General features: G+C 43.5%; 1 long non-coding RNA gene across 2 annotated transcripts in view; it reads right to left on the minus strand.

The window, feature by feature from the left end:
- LOC123594702 overlaps positions 1 to 15322 on the minus strand; it is a 68044-nt gene that overhangs the window by 43452 nt on the left and 9270 nt on the right. For both annotated transcript variants that reach the window (XR_006710847.1, XR_006710846.1), the window contains one exon: positions 10920 to 10977. This is a non-coding gene — a long non-coding RNA (uncharacterized LOC123594702). The remainder of the gene's footprint in view (positions 1 to 10919; positions 10978 to 15322) is intronic.

The following is a 15322-nucleotide window of genomic DNA, read 5'->3' on the forward strand; positions in this document are numbered from 1 at the left end:
GGTTTGAGCCCCGAGTCAGGCTCTGTGCCGACAGCTCAGAGCCTGGAGCCTGCTTCAGATTCTGTGTCCGTCTCTCCCTCTGCCCCTCCCCTGCTCACACTCTGTGTCTCTCTCTCAAAACTAAATAAACATTGAAGAACATTTTTAAAAGGGGCGCCTGGGTGGCTCGGTCGGTTAAGCGTCTGAGTCTTCTTAAGAAGAAGAAGAAAAAAGAAATGTTCCACATTTGTACCGGCTATTGAAATATGGCTAGTGTCACTGACTTTTATTTTATTTCATTTTAATTAATTTAGATCTAAGTCGCCACGCCTGGCCAGCGGCCACCGTCATGGCCGGCACGAACGCGCGGGGACAGTGAAGGCCAGTGGAGGATGGGACTGCCGGAGAGACTGTGCAGAGTGAGGAGAGAAGAAAGCCTAAAATAGGGCAGGGGGATGAGTAAACCTTTCGGGGATGTGCAGAGAAACGAGCCCCGATGAGGAATAGCTATAGAGCTAAAGCGGGAGCACCGGACGTCAACACGCAACGGAGACTCGACTTGCAAACCGGGGAAGGAACGGTGTCAGACGCTGCCGGGAAGCCGGGCGGAAGGAAGGCTCTACAAGGACCATGCTTTACTCTTGCAGTAGTTTCGGAACAGGTACTACGAGACACCCAGAGGCATGGCCTCCTCAAATGGACGGAAACTGCTTCGGAGATTATTATTTGTTTTTAAACAGCGTCCGAGATTGTGTTTCCGAGCAAGAAACCTCTCTTCTGTCTGAGTGGTCTGCGTATGGCTGGGTTTTCTAACAGGTGTTTGAAAACAAGCCACCGAATTCAGTCAAGGCCCCGCTTGGGGACAGGATGCTAATGAGCCGTTTCAAAGTAGCCACTTGTTTGATGAAATTTAACCATTTGGGGTCTTTTCAAAGCAGTTTATGGAAACCGTATTCAGCGAAAAGCCCAAAAGCAATAACGTGGATATTTTCTTGACCATCTATTGAAGTCCCCAAGGCCTGGGCTGTGCGTCTCTGAAAGGAAAGCCCTTTGAAATCAATGCCCGTGTCTTTCAAGCAGTGCCCGAACCCTCTTCAAGTTGCCTATCCGCCATTTCTTTCCTTGACCAGTTGGAACTCTTTACAATTCCACGTCACTAACTTTTAAAGAGCAATATTTCTTCCCCACCTCATTTTGTGACGACTCACACAATGGAGCCACACAACTGAATATCTTGTCTCGCGCTCTAAAGCCTGCAGCTGAGTAGAAAAAAGCCATATAGATCTCTCCTCAAAAGCATTCATTGTGCAACAGTCAGTCAAGGGGAAACACGAATGCAGACGTTTTAATTCACTATCCAATCACTCCTAAGCGATATGTCCAGAGAGTTCTGTTTAGTAAGCTCGGCTCAGAGATCCGTTTTCTCCTTTCCCAAGTGTCGGCGCCCCAATAGCTTTCCCCTGGTCTTCCCTGGTGATTTAATCCAACTACTGTCTGACCCTGATGAATTCAGTCTGCTTTCTCACAAACACCAGCTTCACAAAAGCACCGGGATTTGACAATTTGAAGTTCCGCTTTTTAGCAGAAGTAGAGCCAGGCCCTCTGCGGTGTAACAAACCAGAGCAAGATGTGTGAATCTGGCTGGCAAGTGGAACCGCTCATTGACTTATATTCCCCGAAGCCTCCACCCAGAGATGCTAGTGAATGTGGAGGTTTAAAAGTAAACAGGTATTCATTGCGGAGGTGCTGGAGGGACGAGGCAGAAGGTCAACGAGAAGCTACTAGTTCTCGGGAATATGCAGTAACAGAGCTATGCTAATAGTCGCCTCCCACTAAAGGTTTTCCAAGGTTTCTCTGATGAGACTATGTCTAAAATAATGTTAGCAAGCTCAAGTGTAATTGGTATGAGTCAGGGCTCGTGACTTTTTCTTTTTTCTCTATTCAATCAATTAAATCTAATTTAGCCCCCATCTGTTACAACTGATAGGAAATTCAATCTCAGCAGTTCCTTTGGGGACCCCCTTTGCCTTTGGTTTTAAGCGGAAGACAGAAGGGCTATGCCTGGCCTCCCCCCTCATCCCACGTAGCCATCTCCCCTTTGGAGATCTTCAGGGAAGCAGAGAACAGGTATCTTCCACTCAAGGAATTCACTGCCAAAGCTAAGACCCAAACCCATCTGCCATCGTCTGGGGAATCCACTGAGCGCCCCAGGACAGGTCACTCGCCTTTGGTCCAGGCACCAGCTTCCCTTTCTCAAGTCCAGCAGGATCGCTCGAAGGATCTAACGTTGAAACCTACAAAATCTTAACCCGGAGGAGGGGAGTAGGAAGGGAAGCCCAGACATCAACCATACCACATTCGTGTTCCCTTCTCTAACAAATATTTTGTAATGCCCATTTTACCATCCTGGAAAGAAAGTCACACATCCTCCAATCTACACACTCACATACTTAAGATATAAAAATATGATGCCAGAACTGTATCATTAAGGGGAAATTAAATAGAAGAAATTAATGAGAAGAAATTAATTAATTGAGGAAAACATGTGAGGATAAGTAATAATGATCTAGACAGATCCGTGTATGGCCAGAGAAATAACCTTTATTGCAATGGGACTAATACACCAGACAAATTACACACTCCAATGAAAAAAGGAGCAAGGATGCTATTCTCACGGATGAGTTGGTCCTCATTTTTAAGGCTTATAACCTACAGAGTACAGATGAAGTATCACTGAAAACACACCTTCTAGTTTGAAATCCCATCACATTCCAAGGTCTATATTGTGGTCTCTCATACATAAAAAGGCCTTAGAGACCGTGGCTTTCACTAAACAATGGGAGGATAGAGAGAACATTTGAAAAAGAAGCTAATAGTAGGAATGCAAACTGGTGCGGCCACTCTGGAAACCAGTATGGAGGTTCCTCAAAAAGTTACAAATAGAACTACCTTCAATCCAGCAATTACACTACTAGGTGTTTACCCAGAGGATACAAAAATCCTGATTCAAAGGGATACAAGCACTCCGAATGTTTATAGCAGCGTTATCGACAACAGCCAAATTATGGGCACAGCCCAAGTGTCCATCGACTGATGAATGGATAAAGAAGATGCGGGTCAAGGATCCATGATAAAGAAAAATAAAGAGTAAAGAATATCACTGAGCCGTCAACAAGAACGACATCGTGCCATTTACAATGGCGTGAACGGACTTAGTACTATACTAAGCTTCCTCAGAGAAAGACAAATACCATATGACTTTACTCTTGTGTGGAATTTAAGAAACAAAGCAGATGAACATAGGGGGAAAAAGAGAGGCAAATCAAGAAACTCTTTTTTGGGGGGGGGGGGAGAGAGAGAGAGACAGAGAGAGAGCAAGTGAGCAGGGGAGGCCAGAGGGAGAGGGAGAGAGAAAAATCTTAAACAGGCTCCACGCCCAGCGCAGAGTCTGACACAGGGCTCGATCTCATGACCCCGACATCATGACCTGAGCCGAAATCAAAAGTCGGTTGCTTAACCGACCGAGCCACCCAGGCGCCCCTCAGGAAACAAAGTCTTAACTGTAGAGAACAAACTGTAGAGAACAAACATGGGTGATGGGGATCAGGAGGGCACTTGTGATGAGCACTGGGTGTTGTGTGTAAGTGATGAATCACTACATTCGACATCTGAAACCAATATTACCCTGCATATTAACTAATTGGAATTTAAGTAAAAACTTGAGAAAAAAAGGAAAAGGAACCTAATGAAGGAAGCTTTAGAGGACTTACGGTAGATCTCGGGGCACAAAATCAGAATGAGATTGAAAAGCAACAGGCGACACCAATATTAAAGTTTTTTTATATGAAATGTTTACAACTAAGATGTCTAACTGGTCTCATCCTCGCAAGGAAATAACAGTGTTAACGATATACATAAAACAACCTTTACGGATGAAGTGTAATTCCTGTATCTGCTAATTTAATAATATTTATTTTCATTGAAGAGACTCAGAAGTAAAACGTTCCTTTTACTGATTTGCACACAGCCGTTACAAATGCAGACACAGACATCTCAAACGTGTGTGGCAGAATTCACATCACGGTCTTACCTGGCATGTGGTGAGCAAATCTCGACAAGTTCCAAACCAAACTGAAGACAGGGGTCTCCCATTTTTCACCGAAGTTCACATCTTTGAAATGTTAACGGTTACCAAAATATGCAACAAGTATTTTAGGCGTCTGTGTAAAATTGAGTTCGGCTCCCCACTCAAACAGGTTTTACACCTACAATAATGTCTAGTGGGACATTCAAAAAGAAGGCCGAAAATGGCAAAACTTTTGGCAATGCTCGTCCTCGCATCGCAGAGCACCCAGCCTGCCTGGCCACTACTCAGTGAGTGCCCAAAGTGCTTCCTAATCTCCACCCCAAACCGCTCCAACCCCCTTCCAAAGTGCCTCCTGGGGGAGGCGGGGGGGGGGGGACGGGGGGGGGGATGATGTATTGCTCTAGCTTAGAACGAGTGGCCTACATCTTAGAACACAAGGCAATAGTAGCTTCGGATTTTTCAAATTTCTTACAGCAAGAATAAAACAAAAATTAGTATCTCAACACACCATAGATTATCTCATTATACAGGTTATAGAAATAATGAAAGCAAAAAACAAAAAAAACCCAAAAAAGCAAAAAAGGAAAGAAAGAAAGAAAGTAAGAAATCAGGAACGCAACAACGCAGAAACCCAGACTTTAGGTCAAGTTCAGCACATCCAGAAGGGATTATGCTGCCTTCTCTATTCCGGTTTATCCACCCATTTCCACCTTCATACCATGGACTCCGTTATTACCTGAAATTATGCCACCACTAAAAGCATTGATTCAAATGTATCATTCTCGAACACTATCTCTAACTCTTTAAGCTGGCTGAAAGCATCCCCGTTGTGAGTTTTAAATTAGCCCCCACTCCTAATGACATTCAGCCCATCACCTTCTCTACTTTCTACCTATTGATCAGCCCTTGACTTTCTTCACTGCCCTCTTTATCCAGCTTAGATTCCACATTCTGTCACATCAATAACACTATTGTCATTACCCTAATCTCCCTCGCCCATCTGTCTTTCGCTGCACTTATCTGGCAAATCCCAACAAGAGCTAAATTCAAACAGCCACCTTTTCTCTCCCTGCAATGCAGCAACCCAGGGCTGCAACAGAAAATTCTCAAATAGTGTGGGTTCACGTTCCTATAAATTTATGATCACAAAGCTTAAATAAATCAATCCTCAACCTATTATTTCCCTTCTCAGTTGAGTCTTTCAGTCTCTCCAAGGTCTATTTCAAGCCCGGTCACTCTCTTCCAAAACTCTGACCCTACTTCCTCTTTCCTTTTTTTTTTTTAAAGGGAAGAGAGAGGGAGGGAGGGAGGGAAGGAGGGAGAGAGAGAGAGAGAGAGAGAGAGAGAGAGAGAGAGAGAGAGAGAGAGAAAGTGAGGCTAGCCCGATGCAGGGCTCGAGCTCACAAACCCGTGAGATCATGACCTGAGCTAAAGTCAGATGCTTAACCACTGAGCCACCCAGGCGCCCCCCACACCCACTTCTTTTCTTTTTATAAGATGATCTTGTCTCCTCCTTCACAAAGGAAATAGATGCCATCAGACAAAAAAAGCGCTTCAGTTTTTGCCTATCAAATGTTACAAACTGACCTGTATCTGGACTAGTCTTTGCCTTTTTACTTGTTAAAGTAGAGATCTCCTTCTTTTCCTTATTTTCTTATTTTCTTATTCATCTTTGAGAGAGACAGACAGACAGAACACAAGCGGGGGAGGGGCAGAGAGAGAGAGGGAGACACAGAATCCGAAGCAGGCTCCAGGCTCTGAGTTGTCAGCACGGAGTCCAACGGGGGGGCTCAAAGCCACCAACCGTGAGATTAAGTCAGACGCTTAACTGACTGAGCCACCCAGGCGCCCCGAGATCTCCTTCTTCAATGAAAACAAAATTCACACAAAAAAATTCTTTCCAAATGTGCTTCCTCTGCTCCTTATCTGTACTTTCTCGTGTATGTTTACTCCTTAACCCATTCTTTTTTTTTTTTTCATAAAAAAATTTTTTTAATGTTTATTTTTTGACAGAGAGAGACCAGAGTACGAGCAGGGGAGGGGCAGAGAGAGAGGGAGACACAGAATCCGAAGCAGGTTCTGAGCTGTCGGCACAGAGCACGGCGCAGGGCTTGAACTCACGAGCCATGAGATCATGACCTTGAACCAAAGTTGGACACTTAACCAGCTGAGCCACCCTGCTGCCCTACTCCTTGACCCATTCTAATCTGCCCCCCATCCTACGACTCCACTCACTTCTGCCCAAATCGCCAATGTCCAGCCAGTAAGTGTGGGCGACACCACTTACTTTGGAGGAATTAGATAACCTGTAAGCTTCAGCTACTGCAGTGATAAAATAAAAACATTAATACGTATCACTTAGATTTCTTAGATTGAATGATGTAATATGAATGGAACTTTGTAGAAAAATGCCAGGAGCAGAGAATAAAAATTCCTTAAATGTTATCTATTGCTAGTAATATTAATAAATCCAACAACGTATTGTACATTAATATCTAGAATATTTATTATGTGTATTCTATGTATTAATATATAGGGTATAGTAATTATATTATGATATATTAATATATAAAGTATATATTAATATATAGAATATTATGTGTATATATATACCCTATATATTAATACATAGAATACACATAATATTCTATATGTTAACATACCCTATATATTAATATATAGAATACTTATTATATATTTATTATATAAATCTGCATGTTAATATGTATAATATATTATTATATATTCTATAATATTTATTAACATTAAGAAATCCATTAGTTCTGCTACGGAACTACTCAGCCCCTCTGACTCAGTTAACAACATAAAATACTGGTTTCCTGCTTTACTGATTGATGGGAATGGCCTCATAATGCTGTTATATTTTCTTTTTAGCACACATGATACCTGCTTGCTCTGCCAGAATATATTCTCTCTCTTTCATCTGCGTTCTCTGAGCACTGCGGCGTCATAGAGGGTATCTTAAACCTTCCTTGGAAAAAGCTGCGCTTCCTATACGGATCTTTCTGGAACTGGATCCCGAGCAGCGTCACGGTGTTTCTGTTTGTTTGGCTCTGTTGTACTCTGCATTCTCAACTCACCTTGAGCAGCTCGGAGACTTTAGGGTTTAATCATTTGGCGCAAGAGACATGTGATCTGTGGATGATATACTGCAAGCTCCCTAAGGGTAGCAACCATGATTCATTCATCTGTATGCCCCAGGGCAGGGGACAGAGTGCCTGACATATACCCAGCCCCAATAAATGCGCTTTGAATCAAACTTAAATTGGAAAGAGCAGACTGAATATTCAACTTGACATTCACTAACATACTTTTCGTGCTTAAGATTTAAACTGATCTTTGGAAGGCCTTCTTTTGCTGATTAAGCACCCTATTTGCTGAAATGCTGTCTTTCCTTTTCTTGGTAGCTAACGTTGATAGTGTTTCCCGTCAGGCCTCTTTATAGAGCATCTCTCCGCTGAAATAATTAGTATACTCATCAGTCTTATTTTGATGTTGCCATCCCTGGTTGGCAATTTTCATTTCAGGGCATCAGCAGAAGGCTTTAGCTGCCATGACGGATTAAATAGATGTGGGGTCAGAAGTTCCGAGACGCATCAAGTTCAGGCAACGGGGAAAGGAACATGTTTTTCCTTCGAGTGAGAATGGGGCAGCCCCAAAACCGGCATACTGCGCCCCGTCTGAGGCCTTACAGACAACCCTTAATCTGTCTCTGCGGAGGACTTGCGCACTCGAAGCAGACAGGCAGACATCTAAAACTTAACATGATACCAACGCTTTGTTTCTTAGTCTCAGGCCCAGGGCGACCATTGCATTAGGCCTGCGTGTGGGTGTGGGTGTGGGCGTGTGTATGTTTGTACATAAACACGTGGGTATGCGCAGAAAAACAATCTGTGCCCATGAAATATTACGTGAAATTCCAATGAGATGAATCAGATGAAAACGGAGCTGGTCTTGACCGAAACCCAGGTTGGACTGAGGCTGAGTCCCGATCAGCACAGCTTTCCCCTTGATCCACCCACAGTGGCCCCGAAGCGCTTTCACGGGAGCCAAGGACTGGGCAGGCACAGTGTGAAAGCCATCGACCCGAGGATGGACTGTAAGAAATCTGAGGTAGACACTGTTTTCCCTGGACTCCTACAACGAAAGCGCCAAGGGACTCAGACTACAGTCGATGCAAGAAGCTCCCTCTATTCGCGGCATCCTCTCTTACCATGGGAAGCACCCCGACTGCAAAGAAAGGGGAACCTTGAGGTTTGGGGTGAAGGTGAAGGGAGATAACGCACTGCCACGGAGGCAGAAATGGGGAGGGGGGGTAAGAGACGAAGCAGGAAAACAAAGATTGTATCACAAAAGCGTTCACTTTTTCTCCAAAAAAATGAAAATGAAAGAGGGGGCGGTCCACGGGTTGAACGTTAATGAGAAGTCAAACAAAATGGGGATTTTAAGATGCTTTTTGGATTTAGTGACAGAGCTCACCAATGGCCTCAGCAACGGCTAGCTTGGGGCACAATGGGGCGGCAGTTGGATTGTGTTGAGTTGAGGAGTGAAGACGAGGGAGGAAGTGGACGCTATACACGAGTGCTAATTTTCTTTTCCATGGAGAGAATTGAGCATGTATAAAAGCTGATACAAATAGTCTATTTGAGGGGTTGAAAACGATGAATAAAAAGGAGTAAACAATACTTTAAAGTTCCTGAGTGTAGGGGCGCCTGGGTGGTTCAGTCGGTTGGGCGTCCGACTTCAGCTCAGGTCATGACCTCAAGGTTCGTGAGTTCGAGCCCCGTGTCGGGCTCTGTGCTGCCAGCTCGGAGCCTGGAGCCTGCTTCGGATTCTGTGTCTCCCTCTCTCTCTGCCCCTCCCCTGCTCACTCTCTGTCTCTCTCTCCTTCAAAAATAAGTAAACATTAAAAAAATAAAAAAATAAAGTTCCTCAGTGTAAAGGTCCTGGGAGAATGGGCAGTGATGAGATCAGAAGCTCAAGCTCAAGAAAAGTTTCGAAATGGTCTTTGTGCAGAGAGGGGGAATAGATTGACCCTAGAAAGAGAATAGGTTTATTTCAGGAAGGATCAAGGGCCCACAGGAAGTTCATGATCACGAATTCTTATTAGAACTCACCTGTTCTGTTGAACCACAGGTTTTGCAGTATTCGGCTGTCGCCTGGTACCATCAGAGAAGGTGCATGGCTGGACTGACACAAGGTGGGGCTATTTCAGGTTGGTGCAATGAAGAGACAGATGACGTAAGGTGTTTGGGGCGTTGACAAAAATGTTATTGAAGTGATTAATTATAAAACTGGGCTGCTTAAAAAGGAAAGTAGTGGACGTGGAGGGTCGATTGGGAAAATACCAGAGGGGTAAGCGGTTTGGACGTCTTCCAAAGGTGAAATAACAGCAGTGATCGGAGTAAACTAGAAAGGAAGGGCGGAAGGAAGGGTGCTTGTGGTAATAAAATGGAGATAGAAAGGTTTTTAGAGATAAATAATAGGACTTTCATGATAGCAAAGGGATTTAACTACAGCATAGATGATTCTAGAAAAGGCCACGGAGAGCAACAGTGACACTTTCACTCCGTGTTCACAACGTGAGCAGTGACAGACCAAGAGTAATTGATGTTCAAGCGGCGGTGCAAACGTTTGTGCCTCCTCTCCCTTGTCCGTGTTAAGATTTGTCTAGAAAATAGGTTGAGAGCGAACCTAGAGTATGTTTCTTTATTTGGTTTTCAAAAATGTCATTGATTTTAATAATCCAGTTAAAAAATGGGCAGAAGACACGAAGAGACACTTCTCCAAAAAGACCTCCAGATGGCCAGCAGCCACGTGAAAAGACGCTCCGCATCACTCATCATCAGGGAAACGCAAATCACAACCACAATGAGATACCACCTCACACCTGTCCGAATGGCTAAAATCAAAAACATAAGAAACAACAAGTGTTCTCAAGGATGTGGAGAAAAAGGAACCCTCTTGCGTTGTGGGTGGGAATGCAAGCGGGTGCAGCCGCTCTGGAAAACAGTACGGAGGTTCCTCAAAAAATTAAAAATGAACTACCACACGATCCAGCAAATTCACTACTGCATATTTACCCAAAGAATACAAGAACACCAATGCAAAAAGATACATGCACCTCAATGTTTACTGCAGTATTATTTACAATAGCTAAATGATGAAGGCCACCCAAGTGTCTATCGATAGATGACTGGATAAAGAAGTGTGATATATATAATGTATGTATAACGGAATATTACTCGGCCATGAAAAAGAATGAAATCTTGCCATATACAACAACATAGGTGGAGCTAAACGGTATAACACTAAGTGAAATAAGTTAGCCAAAGGTAAATGCTGTACGATTTCACTCATACGTGGAATTTAAGAAGCAAAGGACTTGTTGTGATGAGCACTGAGTGTTGTATGTAAGTGATGAATCACTAAACTCTACATCTGAAACTAACATTATACTGTATTTTTTTGAGAGAGAGAGTACAAGCAGGGGAGGGGCAGAGGGAGAGTGAGAGAGAGAATCGTAAGCAGACTCCACGCACAGTGTGGAGCCCGACATAGGGCTCAATCTCATACCCATGAGATCATGACCTAGGCTGAAATCAAGAGCCAGACGCTTAACTGAGTGAGCCACCCAGGCACCCCTACACTGTGTGTTAACGAACTGGAATTTAAATAAAATTTTGAAAAAAAAAAAACAAATGAACAAAGGAAAAAAAGAGATGAACAAAAGAACAAGCTCTTAACGTTAGAGAACAAACTGATGGTTAGCAGAGGAGAGGGGGGAGGAGGGATGAGTGAAACAGACAAGGGGGACTGACAGAACACTTACCCTGATGAGCGCTGAGGAATGTACGGAATTGTTGAATCACCATATTATACACCTGAAACTAATATAACAACGCATGTTAACTACACTGGAACTAAACTTTTTTTAAAAAATTTCATTTATTTTAACTGAGTGCAAAATGGTAAAAAAAAATTATTTGACCTATGTCTTTTTGGCATTCCCATAAACCGTACCTGGGAACATACGGTGTTCCCTTCGTTCTGCCCTTTTAGTTTGAGACGGCCCAAGGAAAGTAGTGCCCTTAGGAAAGCCAGGTTTCAGTTAAGACAACAAAGGGAAGGAAGTACTCAGAAAGAAGTTGAAGCTATAGCTAACTCATGTGGAAAAGCAAAAGTCGGGACATCATCTTTTATTGACTCTTGGTAAAACCCCACATTCAATAACGTGCCGCATACTTCTAAATTCACCCCTTAAATATAATTGTAGCGGGTCTATTTCACCACCCCCATTGCCACCATCCTTCTCCGAGCCGCCGTCCTCTCTCGCCTGGTCTGCCGCAACAGCCTCCTCAGTAGGTTCTCTTTCCATTCTAGTTTAGCCGCGATCCACTTTCCATTCCACGGCCAGAGTGAGCCTCTGAGACAAGTCAGTCCACGCCACTGCCCTGTCCCCCAGCACTCTCCCCCCACACACGCACACCTTCTGACCCACCTCTAACGGACTGCTCGCCCACACATGCCAAACTGTCCTTATAATTGTGCTCATATTCCTCTCTCTGGTTACAGTGCTTCTCTATGGTCTTTGCCTCCTGTGCTTGGCTACCTCACGCCTTCCTTAAAGAATCAGCCCCAGGTAGTCCCTCCTTCAGGAAGTCCTCCGTGGCATCTCCACTCCAAAGGCCAAATTAGAAGTACTAATCCTCTGTGCGTTGATAGAACCATGTGACTCCCCCCACCATAGCCCTTATCAAACTATATAACGTTTATCTCCCTACTTGTCTGTCTTTCCAACCAGAACGATGCCTTCCAAACAGTAGGCACTCGACAGTTAATTGATGAATATAAATGCATTGTAAGACCCATTCCGGGCAATTGCGAGAGATAACATTGAATACATCTGGGCTTCTGAAACAATTACATGGGTTTGAAATGTAGAAATGGGCTTGGAGAGGAGTAGCTACCAGTTTCCGATTCCAGTGGATATTCACTGCATTTTCTCCCCTGGGAGAAGTGGAGCGCTCTAGCTTTTCCAACAGAGGATTAGCCAATCATCGCATTGCCCCCAAGAGTACTCTTGGTTTCTTTCCCATAGCTGTACTGCGTGCACATTATAGCCACCGAGCGCATGGTCTATCATATGGTGGTTAATGGCTATTAACAAAATGCAATTTTCACAAGATGATAAGAGGAACTTACCAAGCTTACTCCATTGCAGCAGTGTAAGGTCAGAATTTGTAAAGAACGTTCTGAGGAACACACACACACACACACACACTTTCTTTCAGGAAAAGGTTAGGTAGGAAAGCCATCGGTATATTTCAAAATCCTGCTTATTCAAGTTTTTAAACCTTTTTAATCTGAACTAAATTTAGACATGCGGGAAAGTTGCAAAAATAGTATAGAGTTCCTTTATATCCCTTACCCAGATTTCCATAATGTTACCATCTTGCATAGCCATAGTGCGATGGTCAAAACTAAGAAATTACCGTTGTTTATTTTGAATGAGCTCATTATCTGAAGCTTCTATTCCATTCGATTCGATTCGATTCGATTCGATTCGATTCTGTTGGTGGGAGGGCAAACTATCGCAGTTTCAGCTGAAATAAGAAAGCACTGAAGATGACCCTGCAGGAAAGTTCTGTCCTTCACCTTCAGAGATCAGACCTTGCACTACACTACACTTGCCTGGAAGAGGAGGAGAGAAATAACACTTCCTGAAAGAAAACTAAATCTCATCCAAAAAGAACAGACATTTGGCTGAAATGATGCCAGGCTGGGGCACAGGAGGCCCGTGGTCCAGGTTTGACTCTACCATCAATTAGTTCTGTGAACTTGTGTGAGTCTCAGTGCTTCCCCAGGCCCCCCCCTGAGCTCACTGTCTTCTGACATCCCTCCCAACCCCAAAGTTCAATGCCAGAGCATGATGCTGTTGAAAGAACAAGATTCAAAGCCAGTGTCGCATTAATACCTGGGAAGCCCTGCACTTGAGTACATTGAACAGTAAAGCATGGAGGTCACTTGTGTGTCTAATTGGGACAGAATTGCCAGGGGGAACGATTGCGTGTATTTTGTGCCGCCGAAATGCCATACTTCGTGGTTCTCTGTTATCTTTCCTAGATATTGACTTCCGCTTTCATCTTTGCCTGGTGCGGCAAAAAGGAGCCAAACTTCTAGTTAGGATTCAGATAAAAGGATACATGCGTAGGTTTCCATTTGGAGGTGGAGGACCAGCGAGGAAATAACCCTCAATGTTTTCAATAAAAGCAAACTGAGGTTGTTTTTTTCTTTAAATGAAAGCATGGGAGAGCTCATAAGAGCCATCATCGCTTTACCCCACGCACTTTCATCCTCTACAACAAGTCTAACCTACGAGCGCAGTGCGGGAGACCTCCATCCCTGCAGACAGAAGCGGGGAGGGGTGAAGAGTACAAGAGGACAGGAGACATGACTTCAGTTAAAATCCATTCACTGCATAGTACAGGTGACAGAGAAGCACTGTGCTCTCAGCTGAAAGTGGCAGCATCTAGGGATGAAGGGAAAGAAGCCAGGCAAATAAATAGCACATGATGATAACATTCCACCTCGACAGGTGTCTCCCATAGCCTGTTGGCCGCCCTCAATGGAAACCAAGTGTATTCGCCTGTTGAGGCTGCTGTAACAAATCACCACCAACTGGGTGGCTTAAAGCACCAACGATTCATTGTTACACAGTTCTAGAGGCTAAAGGTCTGAATCAAGGTGTCAGAAGGGCCATGCTTTCTCTGAAGGCTTTGGGGGAGTATCTGTTCCATGCCTTTCTCATAGTTTCTGGTGCCTACCAGCAATCCGTGGCATTTCTTGATGGATAGATGTGTGGATCCAATCTCTGCCTCTGTCATCACATAGCATTCTCCCTGTGTCTCTCTTCTCCTCTTCATGTGGGGACATCGGTCTTAGCGGATTAGGACCGACCCTAATCAAGTATGGGCTCATCTTAACGTGGTAACATCTGTAAGGCCATATTTTCAAATGAAGTCACACGTGTTGGGGAGTAGGGCTTCAACATATCTTTTCGGGGGAGAAGATTCAACCCACAACAAGAAGGTTCCAAATTTTTTTTTTGAGCGTGAGAACATCTTATCAATGGCTTCTTTCTCGGTTATATTGACCTCCACATGAGTTAAGTGGTAATCTTATTGTTTGTCGATTGGGGGAAAAATACATTGATTTTTATAAAGTTTTATAAACTTCCCCTGAGTTTAGTAATACTTTCAAATGCATTCATAATTATTATTGTTTATTAATAACAGTAGCTATATGCATTTGGAAGCCAGTCACACATAGGGGTGCAAGACGGTCTGATGAGCCTTGGACCTGATGGTTGAAAATTAACGACTGCATCTTGACTCAGTTCCAAAGGCGCCCTGTGACCATAGGCAGGTTCCTTAACCACTTCTCCGTAGGTCTTAGTTTCATCTATGCCTAAAAGTGGGCTGGACTGGTTGACCTTTAAAGTGTCATCTCTGACATTCTCATAAGTTTATATGAAAAGAAATGTTTTAGGCAAGAACACTTCAGGAGTTGTGTTCTTGCCGGATAAGTTCATGTCCAATTTCACAATCAAACTTCATCCCTTCTAAGATGATGTGTCAGCTTTCAGTATCTGGCAATACTCTCACGGTGCAATTTAAAAATAATTCAATCAGGTAAATACTACAGGGCAGTAAATGCTTCCTATTTTTTTCAAGTTGTCCAACTGAAAAGTTACAAACTCAGTTTGTCTGTAATTGGTTTGTCAATAACAAGGACAGAACCTGGCAAGGGACAAACAATGAACGATCCTCAGCTTACCATTCTGTCTACAGTTAAACTCCTATAACTAGTTGCTGCTTGAACTAAAAACTTCCTGATCGACAACTGGAGTGGACATTAGTAAAATAGCTTTCCCTTTTTTTTTTTTTTTTTATTTCTACAAGTTGTTACAATTGCATATGTTTGGCATTCCTCACCAGAAATTCAGGATCATGCAAAGATTTCACATTCTGAATGCTCTGATTAAGACAGATGATATCCTTAAACAATTACCTTCACTGCATAAAACCTTTGAGAAGCTCCCGAAAGGAAATGTAGACACTATTTTCCCAATGCACTCACTCTTGGTACAGGACAAAAAGTATATCCCCACCAGATTCTTGGGGTCATCTTCGAGTTCCTCTTCTCCCCTTTCCATGCCCCATCCAATCAATC

This window comes from Leopardus geoffroyi, chromosome X (assembly GCF_018350155.1).
Source record: "Leopardus geoffroyi isolate Oge1 chromosome X, O.geoffroyi_Oge1_pat1.0, whole genome shotgun sequence".
In the NCBI taxonomy this organism is placed as follows: domain Eukaryota; kingdom Metazoa; phylum Chordata; class Mammalia; order Carnivora; family Felidae; genus Leopardus; species Leopardus geoffroyi.